Here is a 13,957-nt window from a genome sequence, read left to right as displayed (position 1 = left end):
GTCTTTAAGCCTTTTGAGTTTATTTTTGTGCATAGTGTGAGGGTGTGTTCTAACTTCATTGATTTACATGCAGCTGTCCAACTTTCCCAGCACCACCTGCTGAAGAGACTTTTTTCCCATTTTATATTCTTGCCTCCTTTTTCAAAGAATAATTGACTGGAGGTGTGTGGGTTTGTTTCTGGGCTCTCTGTTCTGTTCCACTTATCTGTATGTCTGTTTTTGTACCAATACCACACTGTTTTGATTACTGTAGCTTTGTAGTATTGTCTGAAGTCTGGGAGATTTATGCCTCCTGCTTTTTTTCCCCCCCCTTGGGATTGCTTTGGCAATTCTGGGTTTTTTATGGTTCTATATAAATTTTAGGATTATTTGTTCTAGTTCTGTGAAAAATGTCATGGATAATTTGATAGGGGTGGTATTAAATCTGTAGATTGCTTTGGGCAGTATTGCCATTTTAACAATGTTAACTTTTCCAACCCAAGAACATGCGATATCTTTCCATTTCTTTAAATCCTCTTTAATTTATTAATGTTTTTATAGTTCTCAGCAAATAAGTCTTTCACCTCCTTGGAAAGGTTTATTCCTAGGTATTTTATTTTCTTAGTGCAATTTTAAAAGGTATTTTTTTTACATTCTTTTTCTGATATTTCATTGTTAGTGTAAATAAATGCACTGATTTCTGAATGTTAATCTTGTATCCTGCTACTTTGCTGAATTCATTTATTAGATCTAGTAGTTTTTGTGTGAAGTCCTTAGGGTTTTCTATATATAGTATCATGTCATCTGCGAATAGTGACAGTTTTACCTCTTCCCTTCCAATTTGGATAAAAAACAATGGTTAGATGCCACTAAGTAGGTGGAAATGCCTTAACCATATGCATGTTGTCAGGCCCAAGGGCCTCTTCCATTGTTGTCAAGGGGAGTGCTAACCTTGTCTCCTTTCATACAACACTGGAATAGAGAATTTTTTGATGAAATGTTTAGCTGACAGCAATTGACTGAGGTATAATTCCTGAACAGCGCAACTAACCTTCTGGAATGAGATTTAAAGTAACAGCATACACTTTCTTCTGATGGACTGTATTTTAAAACCAATGTGATATTGCCCTTACTTTGGGAAATATTTCCAAAAAGCTATGAAATAGATCTTCAAAAATTTTACACATATGCAAACACAAATATTGTTCCAAAATTGCCTGTGTGTATGTCTGTGTGTCCATGTAGGCACAAAGGATTCACACTTTAAGTCAGACTGTCTTGGGTATCTTGCTAAAACTCTTTCCCACTAGTTCTTAGAAAATTTTAATATGATAGCACCAGGGAGCCTGAGGCAGCATGACTTATGGTGGTGAGGCAGAGTAATGTTTTGAGATACTCGCCTGAATTGTTTGCTGAATATTTTTTTCCTCTCCTGAATTTTAATTAGGTAGGTCTTGTTTTATTATCCAGTCTGCCATTCTGTGTCTTTTGATTGGAGCATTATTCCATTGACATTTAAAGTAATTATGATAAGTATGTATTTACTGCCATTTTAAACCTTGTTTTCCATTTGATTTTGTATTTCTTTTTTTTTTTTTGCTTTTCCATTTTGTAGGTTGATGGGTTTTTTTTAAAATTGTGCTTGAGTTTCTTTCTTTTTGGTTTTTGTGAATCTTTTATATATTTTTGATTTGTGATTAGCCTGGTTTTCAAGTATGTTAACCCATAACTATATCTACTTGCTTTAGACTGATAGTCATATAAGTTCAAACACATTCTTTTTTTTTTTGGCTGTGTTGGGTCTTTATTGCTGTGCGTGGGCTTTCTCTAGTTGTGGTGAGTGGAGGCTACTCATCGTACTGGTGCGTGGGCTTCTCATTTCAGTGGCTTCTCTTGTTGTGGAGCACAGGCTTTTGGTGTGTGAGCTACAGTAGTTGCAGCATCCTGGCTCAGGAGTTGCGGCACACAGGCCCTAGAACACGCAGGCTTCAGTAGTTGCAGCATGTGGGCTCAGTAGTTGCGACATGCAGGCCCTAGAGCGCTCAGGCTTCAGTATTTGTGGTGCACAGGTTTAGTTGATCCGTGGCATGTGAGATCTTCCCGGACCAGGGATCGAACCCGTGTCCCCTGCATTGGCAGGTGAATTCTTAACCACTGCACCACCAGGGAAGTTCCCAACACATTCTAAAAGATCTACATTTTCTTATTCCCCTCACCTATGTTTTGTGATCTTGATGTCCTATTTTACATCTTCATGTTTATACTTTTGCTGTTCGTTGTAGTTATAATGCTTTCAGAATTTTTTTTGATTTTTTTTAAAGTCTATGTACTAGCTTGTTTAAGTGATCTTCAGTCCTTTTAAATATTTGCCTTTTGTATTGTGATTTTCCCTTTCCTATAGAATCTTGCTTCTTTTCTATTTAGAGAAGAACTTTCACTATTTCTTTCAGTTTTAGTATTGCTGTATTCTTTTAGTTTTTGCTTCTCTGAGGAATTCTTTATCTCTCCTATTCTAAGTGATAGTCTTGCTGGGTAGAGTATCCTTGGTTTCAGGTTTTTCCCTTTCAGCACTTTGAATATATTTTGCTCCTCCCTTCTGGCCTGAAAAAGGTTCTGTAGAGAAATCAGCTGATAGCCTTATGGGGGTTCCCTTGTAACTGACTCTTTGTTTTTCTCTTGCTGCCTTTAGAATCCTCTCTTTATCTTTAATTTTTGCCATTTTAATTATGATACATCTTGGTGTGGGTCTCTTTGGGCTCCTTTTATTTGGGAGCCTCTGTGCTTCCTGTACTTGGATATCTGTCTCCTTTTTTAGATCAGGGAGGTTTTCAGCCATAATTTCTTCAAATACACCTTTGATTCCTTTTCTCTTTCTTCTTCTTCTGGAGCCCGTATTGTGCATAGGTTGGCATGCTTTATGTTATCCCATAGATCTCATATGTTGCTTTCTTTTCTTTCTTTTCACTTGTCTTTCTGTCTGCTGTTCTGATGGGGTGATTTCCATTATTCTATCTTCCAGATCACTTATTTGTTCTGCATTATTTAGGCTGTTATTCATTGCCTTTAGCTCAGTTTTTATCTCAGAAATTGAGTTGTCTAATTTTGAATGGTTCCTCTTTATAGGTTCTAGTTCCTGTTACAGTGAGCTGCATTTCTTTTGACAGTCTCCGTTAATTCCTTTAGCATTTTTACTACCTCTTTTTTGAACTCAGGGTCTGGTAGACTAGAGAGATCTGTTTCATTGTTCTTTCAAGGGATTTCTCTTGTTCTTTTAGTTGGGAGTAATTCCTCTGTTTCATTTTACTTAAATTTCTCTGACTCTATGAATTTAGGAGGAACAGTTACCTACAGTGGTCTTGAAGGGCTGTTTTTATGTGGGAACATCCCTGTGTGAACTGTGTGAGTCCAGTATTTTTTGTGCAAGGGCTATTTTTGGTATAGATGCCTGCCACCGTTTTCCTCAGTGTGTGTCTGTTGTCCCCTTGATAGGGGTGTGTTTGGTGTTGTGGTGACTGGAGTCTGCACTGGATGTTGGGCAGGGCCTCCTCTTTGCTCTGTGGGGCAGGCTCTGCTCCCCAGTTCTTGGAGTAGAAACCCCCGGATCCAGTTTGGGGTGAGGTGTACTGTGGTGTGAGATAGACAGGACTGGAGTGCTCCTGCTGGGAAAGGAGCCACTATGTGTTTCTCCCCAGAGGCTGTCACTGGGACATGCAACTCTGTGACACCTCCTGCCACCTGGTTTGCGCACTCACAGTCTGCTGCTGCTAGTGTAGCCCCTGGACCTATCCCCACTGTGGGCGCATTGACAATCAGCTCAGACATCAACCCTGCCTCCCGTGAGGGCGAGCTCCCGAAGTCCGCTGAAGCCAAAGCTGCACCGCACCACGAGTATGCTGATAATGAGGTTCCTGTGGCGGACTCAGGTCCATCCTGCACACACCCACTCTGTTGGCCTGGACCACACTCCAGGCCTTTCGGCTGTCTTCATGCAGCCAAACTGAGTCCTCTCCCTGGATCTGTCTGTTGAAGCCTGAGTTTCAGCACCCAGCCACTGCGAAGGAGGTTCCCAGGGTGAGGGAAACTTTCCTTTTTCACAGTGCCTTCCCAGGGGTGCACGTCCTGTCCAAATTCCTTTTTGCCCTACCTGGTTACGTGGGGATCTTTCTTATAGTTTTAGTTGTATAAGAGATCTCCTGCCAGCTTTCAGTTGGTATTCTGTGAGAATTTTTCCACATGTACATGTATTTTTGATGTGTTTGTGCGGGGAGGTGAGCTACACGTCCTTCTGCCCCGCCATCTTGATCTCCTCCCCCTCTGAAGAATTTTTAACATTAGACTAGATATGACCTTCAACTTTGGTAAATGTCAGGGCCCTGGTGACTCTTCATTATTATAACTGGATATCCTAGAATATGGTTTTGTTTTTTTTAAAGATTATGCTGCTGTAGTCATGATAGCTTGCTAAGGATGGGTGGGGTATTACATTATGTACCAAGGGATAATAATTTTGTTTGACAGGAAATACATGTTAATAGTTATTAAGAGCTTAGTATGTTATATCCAGCATTATGTTAAGTGCTTGACTTGGAGCATTTCATTGAATTCTCCTAATACTAGAGAGATCCCTATCACCCTTCAATGACAGACAAGAAACAGCATAGAAAGCCTAGTTATTTTACCTACAATCACATGGTTCAAGTGGCAAAGTTGGGCTTAAACTGACGCATGTGACTTGGTGCTTATTCTCTTCCTCAACTCATTTACATTCTCTCTTTCTGCTTCTGTCTCTTTCTGTCTCCATCTCTCATCTCTCTCTCTCTCTCTCTCTCTCTCTCTCTCTCTCTGTCACACACACACACACACACACACACACACACACACACACACACACACACAGAATACCTATACCTAGAATAACTGTGCGTACATACTCTATACACTGATAATGATTAACTACATCAGGTATTTATTTACTGCCACTACTCTGTACCAGGTACTGTTCTAGGTGCTGAGTGAGAAGCAAGAAATATGACAGACAAGGTTTTTGTCACTAGTGGGAAGAGACAGGACTTAGATCCATAAGGTCATTCCAGAAATTGAGTGTTATAAAGAAAATAAAATAGGATGCTGTGATTGAGGATGAACTACTGGGAAGGATTTAATGTGGCGGTTGTGGAAAGCATCTTTGAGAAGATGGCATTTGAGCTCAGACTTGAATGAAGAGAGGGAATCCTCCATGCCAAGATCTGGAGCGAGAGCTTTCCAGCTTGAGCAGAAGCCCTCAAGTGAGAGCAAGTAGGGTGTGTTCAAGGGACAGAAAGAAGGTCAGTGAATCTGGAGCATAATCAGTAGGAGGAAAGTTGGGTGGAAATGAAATCACAGGGGTAGGTGGAGCTAGACCTTTGAGGGCCTGTGGCTCATGGTGGAAGAGGAGGAGAAGAAAGAAGAGGAAGAGGGTGAGGGTGCTATGTATGCTCTGGCCTCCTAAGGACAGGTGATGGCCAGAGGTTCTTACGTATTTACCTCATTTAATCCTCCCAACAATCCTGGGATGTAGGAACTGTCATCTATACTCCTCAGAGATCAACTGTGAAACTTGAGCCCTAAGTATCTGTCACTTCCTTCAGTGTTTCAGAGGTTACTGCAGAATCCTGCAAATCCAGCTGAATTCACTTACAATATGAAACACCTACTGGATGCTTGTGATTGATTTCACTGTTAAATTCACATTCTTATATTTCTCTTCAGTGTTGCTTTATTGGTGGTCCTCTGAAAATAATCACTCTTCTTTAACACAAGAACATCTGCTAGAGATCTTTCACTTGCCTATTCTGTCTAGTCAGTTAACATTTATAATCAAAATATTTTCTCCTTGTCCTTAACAACAATATTCTCTTCACAAAGAATCCTTAAAGTTGCCCGTGCAATACGTGAGGATGGAAAATCTTATTTTCCTTTTATTCCTTGAACCTCGATTTATCGACCAAATTACTTGCCAGAAATGTTTGTCATATGTGTCCCCTGGGACTTGCAGCAGCAGAGCTGGGCTGCAAAGCCTGGGTCTTTGTTGGTGTGTAGTGGCTCAGGGGCTACAGTTACCTGCCCAGGCTCAGCTCACCTTCATTCAAGTATAAGCTGTTTTTATCTTTTTAAAAAATCATTTTCTCCAGGTTGAAATCAAAGTGTTGGCAGGGTCACGCTCCTTCTTGAGGCTTTAGGGAAGAATTCATTCCTTTCTTCTTCCAGCTTCTGGGGGCTGCCTGCAGTCCTTGGCTTGTGGTCGTTTTACTCTGATCTCTGCTTCTGTGGTCACATTGCTTTTTCTTCTGTTTGTGTGTCTGTGTCAAATCTCCCACTGCCTCCCTTTTTATAAGGATACACGCAATTGCATTTAAAATGCTTGGATAATCCAGGATAATCTCTTATATCAAGATCCTTGTTGACTCACAGCTTCAGTCCCCTTTTTTGCCATTGTCAACTGAAAGAAAACTCAAAACCTAAAAGTTGCAAGTTATGCTTTATTTGGGGATTTTACTGAGGATTATAGCTGAGAAACCGATTTTCAGATAGCTCTGAGGAACTGTTCCAACGAGGTAAGGGTGGAGCCAGGATATATAGGAGCTTTTGCTTGAGAAAAAACAAAAACAAAAAAACATGTAGTCAAACATCAAAAGATTACTGGTAATCACAAAAACCAGCCATCTCAAGTTAATGATTTTAGTGCTTTTCTTTGTATGGGAAGCTGCAAAAGTCTGTTCTCATTGAAAGTTATTCCTTTGATATGCATCCTGACTGTCTCTGGCCAGTATCCTGTTTTTCTCCATCCTGAATCCCCTCAGGGTGCACCATGGGTAGAGGCAGGGGGTCTGCAGGGGGTCTGCAGTGGCTGCTGACTTGATGGTGGGCAACACTCCTTGTTTACATTTAAGGTAGTATTCACAGAGTCCAGAGGTTAGGGTATAGATAGTTTTAGAGGGACTGTTTTCAGCTTATCATAATACTTAACAGCAGTTGAGTTGTTCCATATTTATTAATAGTATATCTTATGTCTTTCCTTTTGTCAAATTCTTGTGGGCAGGAATTTTTGTTTTGTTTTATATTACCTTAACAAATACGAAGAATTCTGCTGGAACTCTAGGATGGGGGAGGGAAGTGAGTCCTTTTGGTTTCAGGTGGAATTTGGCGCACACGAAGAATATTTTTGCCACATGCGAATGTGGGTTTTCAATTTACTTGATTTCCCAGGAGCTAAAGAAACGTAATGGTATATAAGCCTTTTTTAATTTGTAAGACTTGTCATGCGATTGCATGACGCTATTCACATCTTACACTCCTGAAAACCATATTCATCTATTGGTTTGTAAGGTAGCAATGGGATTGAACCAATTGGCATTACATGGGTACCATGTAATAGACATTTAATTGGGCACATGCCTGGAAGGAACCAACAAATTAAGCATTTGGGTAGAATATTTAATGTATTAAACATCCAACATAGAAAGTTAAGTCAATGGGTTTTCTCTCTACTTATTTTGTACCTGAAAATAGCTCAGGAAAATCTGTAGAGACATAGCTCTCATTCCTCCCTGCAAAGGTTCATAATGTAAGGGCTTTCACATGTATCTCGTCATTGGGAATTTAGGTGATGATATAAAGGATTATTATCTCCAAGGAACGTGTGAGTGAGCTGGCAAAGTAAAATAAAAATCCTCCCATCCCCTCCCCAGCTCGTTAATAATTTGACCAAATCTGTAGTATAGTGTGTCTTGACACAAGTTTGTTTGTGATCAAGGAAACATTAGAATATTCCTTCATAAATAGGAATGTTTAACATATAAAAGATAGGACTTATGAGGCAGTTTATATTCTGAACTATGCTTATATCCTAGGGTTGTGATGGACAAAATAATTGTCAGAGTTTCTATAAACCTCATGGGAGAGAAATAGCATGTTGAAGACAAGTGCACGGAAAATCTCTACTGGGATTCAGGCAAACCGTATAGATTTTGTTACTGATACCTGTATATCCAAAACCCAGTCTGCCTATTCGGGCACAAATCTGTATTGAAGGAATGCTGTGTGCCAGGCATGATGCTAGATTTAGTATAAAAAATATGATACCTCCCCCAAAGACTTTCAGGTCTAGTAAGAGACAAAAAGAAATAATCTTTAAAGCATTGTGATTAATGTTTGTGTTGGAAAATGTCTTCTCCTTAAACGTTCTGTCTCCTCCTTCCACTCCAAGCACCCCTGGTGGGAAGACTCTCCAGAGCTTTGTTGCAGCAGGTAGACTGCAGGCCATAGACCCTGTGGGCAGACAGAATAAAATAGCCCTACCGTCCCCACCTACTGGTGTTCACACCCTCATATAATCCTTTCCTCTTGAGTGTGGCAGCACCTGTGACTTGATTTTAACCAGTGGAATATGGAAAGGCAATGGGATGTATATGATTGTGTTTATGTGATTATATAAGGTTGTAGCATCCATATTTTTAAATTGTAGTATAGTTGACTTACAATGTTGTGATAGTTTCAGGTGTACAGCAAAGTGATTTGGTTACACACACTACACACACACACACACACACACACACACACACACATTCTTTTCAGATTCTTTCCCGTTATAGGTTATTACAAGGTATTGAATATAGCTCCCTGTGCTATACAGTAGGTCCTTGTTGTTTATTTTATATATAGTAGTGTGTATCTGTTAATCCCAAACTCCTAATTTATCCCTGCTCCCCTTTCCCCTTTGGTAACTATAAGCTTGTTTTCTATGTCTGTGAGTCTATTTCTGTTTTGTAAATAAATTTATTTGTATCATTTTTTTAGATTCCACACATAAGTGGTATCATATGATATTTGTCTTACTTCAGTTGGTATGATAACCTCTAGGTCCATCCATGTTGCTGCAAATGGCATTATTTCATTCTTTTTTATGGCTGAGTAGTATTCCATTGTGTATATATACCACATCTCCTTTATCCAGTCATCTGTTGATGGACATGTAGGTTGTCTCCGTATCTTGGTTGTTGTAAATCGTGCTGCTGTGAACATTGGGGTACATGGATTTCTTTGAGTTGGAGTTTTCTTCTTTTCCGGATATATTGCTAGAGTCTCTCTCTCTCTCTCTCTCTGTCACTGGCTTTGAACAAGCAAGTTGCCACAAGTCCTATGGCCACAAGGAACTGAATGCTTCTAACATCCATGAGCGTGAGGAAGCACATACTTCCTCAGCTGAACCTTCAGAAGAGAGCCCAATCCTGGCTGACACCCTGATCACAGCCTTGTGAGATACTGATTAAAGCAACAGAAAGCTAGTCCAGTTCCCAAAGCCCTGGCATAGGGCTCCCTCCCAAGTGTGGCTTGGTCTTAGTTTCACTATTGGACAAGGCAGCAGAGGTAAGAACCAGACCATGGGGAGTGGAGGACTGGGAAGAAGTAAGGGAGGCACATGGGCTTTCACTGTGGCTAAAGCGCTTATACCTGTTCCAAGAGGCACTGGGAATCCTTTGAAGGGTTTTAAATGGAGGAATAACAAGTTTAGATTTATGAGCTCTGATTTCCCTCTCAGTAAAAATGAGGGAGAAAGGCTGATTCCCTAACTTCTTTGCACCTGGAGCCCATCACCCTGATCTTGTTCTTTCCCCATCCTCGATTAAATGCCTTTGGACGGGTCCATTTCTGGCCCAGTGCCACTGGGATCTCCTCACACTTCCCAGCCCCGCTCTCCTATCCCTTCCTAAACCCCAAAGTTATTGCTGAAACTTTCTTCTGATTTACTCTACCACTTTCAAAGTTTCTGAAGACAAGTGGAATTAATGCATTATTGGTCTTCAGAAAGTAGCTTCAGAGGTCATCCCAGCAAAACCCTGAAGAGCTGAGACAGTCTAGATGAGTCCTTAGGGAGTCAGAATTTGATAGTCAAATGAGGCTTAGCGGGGTGGGTAACACACCTTGGGCACACGGGCAGCTAGTCTCAGCTCTGATCATGATTTCATTTAAACTATCTAGTTCCATTACTGCCAGTGATCTAGCTTTGCTCTTACTGACATATTTTCAGTAAATATATGAGAGAAATATATTCTTGTTACACAACTGTGCCCCTTCAACACTTCATGAATCATCAACTCTCTCTATTCCATTCTTTCTTAGTTCTACTAGTTTTTAAACTGTTTGTGGAAAAGACCTTATTTCTGAATCCAGTTTATTGTTACTCATCAGAGTTGTTTGTAGACTTACCTCCGTCTCTCTTTTTTTCATGCCTTTTGGTGATTGTTGTGGTGTGTATTCCCTCTCTCCTTCTGATACCAACCAAGGTTCTTGGCCTTCCCCAATCAACAGAAATTGACTAGAGGCCAGACAAGAAATTCAGGCAAGGTTTTATTGGGGCCCCTGTGGCCGCAGGAGGGAGTGAAAACAAGTTACAGGTTCCCTTGCTCGCTTCCCCAAGTGAGCTGGCTCCTTATATGGGGTGAGGGTAGGGGTGTGTCCAGGGGTCGGGCCAGAGGTGTTCTGCCCACCCCTTGGTGATGCTGTGTGCCGGGGGCATGCACAGTACCCTGCTTTGGCTCCTGATAGCCGGTTTTTGCTCCGGGCTCTCCAGAAGTGGCAGTTGGGTTTTTTTGGTCTTTCTGTGTCTCTTGTTCCAGAATTTGCCCCAACTGCTCATGCACACAGTTTTCTTTAGTCCCATACGGTTTCTTTTTATTTTGTTGCTGGAGGAGACGTGTGTCCAGGTGCAAGCACTGCAGCCAAGGGTCCCAGGTCCCAAGCTGTCTCACTTCCTTCCCTTTACTCCCTTGTGGATTCCCCCTTCAATCTGTTCATCCACTCGTCAAGAATTTCAGTGGCCTAGTGACCTAGGCATTGAGAATAAGAAAAAAGCTACAATCCTCTCCCGGCCTCTAGATGACCAGCAGTCAAACTGGAAGAAAGATGGTGCACCCACAGCTGTGCAGCTAAAGCACAGTGTGTGTCCAGTTGCCTGCAGGACGTTCCCACTAAGTTGACGAGCAGCATTTCAAACTCAGGGCTCCAGTCTGAACACATGTTTACACCTGCTCTCCTCCCCACTGCTCCTCTTGCCAGGTTTCCTGTGTTAGCAAAAAGCACCACTGTCCATTCAGTTGCCCAAGTCCGAAACCAAGGAGGCCTCCTTGATCTCTTCTTTCCCCTCGGAGCCAGTCAGTCAAACACCAGGTCTCGTCCCTATCTCTCCCTGTCTCTTGACTGTCTGCCTCCGTCTACCCTCTGTCTATCACTCCTGTCCTCTCACTAGACTATCACAATGGCCTCCTGACTGTTTTTGCTGCATCCTTCTTTGGTCCTCCTCTTCCAATCCATTCTTTCCATAGAAGCCACAGTTGTACTTTAAAGGCACAAACCTGGTCGAGATACTGCCCTATTTAACATCCGTCCATGGTCCTCGGTGCACCAGGATGGAGGCCCAACCCCTCGTGCTCTGGCCCCTGTGACCTGCGCAGCTCAGAGGCCTCCCCCTCCACCCCTCACCCCCACCCCCCACCCCAGCCTGTGGGTCTGGAACACACTGCGCAAGCGCTCTTCTCCCTGGGCCACGCTGTGTGCTGTTCCCACACCTTACACATGCCCCTGCCCCACTCTCCTCCCCGTGGCCTCTTCACAGGAAATGTCCCTGCCCCAAGACAGGGTGATGTATCCTGACTTTCCCGTGCTTCAGCATGTTGGTCCTGCCTCTAGAAAATTGATTATGGAAGACCATTTGGGTGATGCAAACACACTTTTTTTGTTTGTTTTTTTTTTAACACTTCACAGAGCTGGCAGTATCCATTCAGAGAACTACAAAATGGGGCGGGAGATAGGAAGTATTTATAGGATAAAGAAACAAGAGCAAGGAGAGAAAAATAGAAACTCTCTGGCTGGGGCCACATAGTCAACCTTGTTTGTGGTGAGAAGAACAAAGAAGTAAGTATAGAGCCCAGAGCTGGCTTGACCTTGGGGGTCGGCTGACCCGGTCTACTGCGTTTCTGTCAAGCAGAACATTTACCGGGACAGGAAAGTTATCCAAGTTTCAGTTTGCTGACGTGGTACCTGCTGCAGGAGCAGCTTTGTCTTGGGCCTAGAAATTTCTTTCAATAGTCCTTATGTAATAATTGCCTACTTGGCTTCACTGTTGTTCCCCACCTCCAGCCTAAGGACAGTATCTCAAAGCCTGGTTTAGCTCATCGCGGTGGAAAAACTCAGTAGGTCTAGATGGTTTAACAAATGCAGGCTGTGTGGTTTAATGGTTTAGAATTTAGGCTCCAGAAGCACAAGGCTTGGGTTAGGTTTCTAGCTGTTAGCAAATTGTTCGCCTGGACCTGCGCTGGAGTCCTAGCCCAGGCCAGGATTCCTTGTCTCTGTCAGGGTCAGCGAGGTTCTTTTTCTGTTCAGATTCGTACAGCCAATAATGAAACTGATGCTGAGACTGGAACAGCGCTAGCTTTATTCAATGGCCAAAGAATGGAGAAGTCAGAACTTAGTTGACCAATCAACTTCTCAACCCGATTTGGGCAGAGACACCTTGTGTATAGGAGGTTTGAGGTAAAAGGGAGGGAATTGGAAAGAGAGGCAGGAATATTCATGACTTATCTGAGAACAGGGATGTGATTTGGACCTGGAACTGAGGCAACATTCCTTTTCAGTCCTTGTATGAGCTTTTCCAGTTGTTGTCATGGCAATTGTCAACTGTCATGGCACCTGTGGGTGTGTCTTTTAACATATGCTAATGTATTACAATGAGCATATAACGAGGCTCATGGTTTACTGGAAGTCAAACCTTCTGCCGTCTTGAGCCTCATTGGTTCTAACGAGTTCTCCTTTTTCTCTTTGCAGCTTCCTCCTGAAACGTAGATAGGAGCAATTGGTTTCCATTAAGGGGAAGGGCAGAGGTACGATTCTGGGGCAGCAGCCTTGGTAACACGACCTCAGTCAACCTAGGTGCAAAAAGGCAGAGAGAGAATGTTCATTTCCACCTCTAAGGCTTATTTTTAGAAAAACTCAAGACTGACCGCTCGTCAGGTTCTGCTTGATGCCCAGCTGTGGTTGCATTCTTCTCTGCTTGGTTACCATCACTTGACCTGCTTTCATGACCCTTCTGTCTGGTTCTTCCTTCTTTCCAGCCTTCCTTTCTTTCATTTTGAATATAGCAACAGAGAAGTCGTTCATGAACTCTCTCCAATAAAGGATACAGGTATTACAAAAGGAAAATTCAAAAAGGCCTAATGGGGACTAGAATTACAAACGATAATGATGCATTAATAGCTCAGGCTTCTGGAGGTGGGGGGACTAGATTTCAATCCTAGATCTTTGTATTTCTACCTGTATGAACTCAGAAATTTCGGTTGCCTTCTTTGATGGCTGGTGTATAACATGTAGATAGTAATTGTACTAGTCAGGGCTCTTTGTTGCAAGCAGTAGAAACCAGCTGTGATTTAAGTTAAAATAAAAGGGACGGGGAGCTAATGAAAAGGTCACTGATACAGCTATTTCACAGACTTGTTGTAAGGATGGGTTTAAATAACGGATAACAAATTATTTAGCACAATATGGCATCTGGAAAGTATTAGAAACGCTAGCTGTTATTGTATCACCAGTGTTTTATTATCATTGTTTTGAGCTCTGTCCTAAGTTTCTTGCCTGTAGCTTTGTTTTAATATAAAGTGAAGGCTATTCTTGATGCTTTAGTACATTCTTTCAATTTTTGAGAATTGGTCTCTGGAACCTACAGTTAACTATCCATTTCTGGTCCAATCAACTATTGTCAAAAGGAGTAGGGTCATGTGACACAAATGGGGCCTCTAAACTCTTCTTAAATTTTTTTTGAATTTTTAAATTTAATTAATTTTTTTTATACAGCAAGTTCTTATTAGTTATCCATTTCGTACACATCAGCGTACACGTGTCAATCCCAATTGCCCAATTCATACCACCACCACCACTACCCCCACCGCCA

At 42.0% G+C, this 13,957-nt stretch overlaps 1 long non-coding RNA gene and 1 other non-coding gene across 3 annotated transcripts in view; one reads left to right on the top strand and one right to left on the bottom strand.

Annotated features, from left to right (window-relative positions):
• The window catches only part of LOC116748358, a 251,025-nt gene that overhangs the window by 17,412 nt on the left and 219,656 nt on the right, over nucleotides 1-13,957 (top strand). The gene's annotated exons all lie outside the window — the stretch shown is intronic.
• Nucleotides 827-952, bottom strand: LOC116750270. Its single transcript, XR_004348967.1, has one exon. It is a non-coding gene; the product is annotated as a U6atac minor spliceosomal RNA (small nuclear RNA).

Source organism: Phocoena sinus, chromosome 2 (genome assembly GCF_008692025.1).
Source record: "Phocoena sinus isolate mPhoSin1 chromosome 2, mPhoSin1.pri, whole genome shotgun sequence".
Lineage (NCBI taxonomy): Eukaryota > Metazoa > Chordata > Mammalia > Artiodactyla > Phocoenidae > Phocoena > Phocoena sinus.
The sequence above is the reverse complement of the archived record's forward strand: the minus strand, read 5'-3'. Positions and strand labels throughout refer to the sequence as shown.